The 716-nt window shown below is 37.7% G+C and overlaps 1 long non-coding RNA gene across 1 annotated transcript in view; it reads right to left on the reverse strand.

The window, feature by feature from the left end:
• Positions 1-285: 285 nt before the first annotated feature.
• LOC138864871 (uncharacterized) overlaps positions 286-716 on the reverse strand; it is a 1,247-nt gene continuing 816 nt past the window's right edge. The window contains exon 3 of the long non-coding RNA XR_011399258.1: positions 286-366. This is a non-coding gene — a long non-coding RNA (uncharacterized lncRNA). The remainder of the gene's footprint in view (positions 367-716) is intronic.

The raw sequence follows: 716 nt of genomic DNA on the forward strand, positions 1-716 counted from the left end.
GTATTAGTGAGGTCTACATCTGGTAGTATGTTCTCCAATACAATTACGCAATTACAACCCGAATCTAGGTCTTAAAAGCAAAAAATCCAATCTTTTGAGTTGGGACTGCAGATGAATATTGTTTAAAGGCAAGGGGATTTTTAGAGCAACAAGGTTTGATATGTCCCATTTCCCCACATCCATGACACTTTATCTTTGAAAAATTCCTTTTTAAATCTAGTTGCTCATAAGTCAAGAGGTTTTGTAGCCATAATTCTCTTACCTTTATCAGGTCAGGGTATGCATCATGAGCGGAAGCCCAGTTGTCAGCCAGACGTACTGCTTCAGACAAGGATGACATGTGTTCTTTCACATAAACATGAAGATCTGGGGAAAGTGAAACCATCAGCTGATTTAATAGCATGAAGTCTTTTAATGATTCATAGCTCTTATCAGTGTTACAGAATTCAATCCAGTGATCAAAACATCTTCCTGAGTGGAAAATTGCTCATAAGTTTCCCCAACTTATTTATCCAAGCCATTTCCAATTCATGCTCTAATCTAGTACGTTCTCTTTCAGCTTCTAATTCAACTTGTTCCGTCTCAACCTCTACCTCAATCTCTACTAGTTGAAAATCCTCCTTTAGCTCTTTGTTGTCGGATAATATATTGGGCAACATCTTTCCCCTGTAGACCTAAAGCTTCAGCTTGGCCTTTTAAAACTTCAAATGTGAATT

Source organism: Penaeus vannamei, chromosome 18, assembly GCF_042767895.1.
Source record: "Penaeus vannamei isolate JL-2024 chromosome 18, ASM4276789v1, whole genome shotgun sequence".
Classification (NCBI taxonomy): domain Eukaryota; kingdom Metazoa; phylum Arthropoda; class Malacostraca; order Decapoda; family Penaeidae; genus Penaeus; species Penaeus vannamei.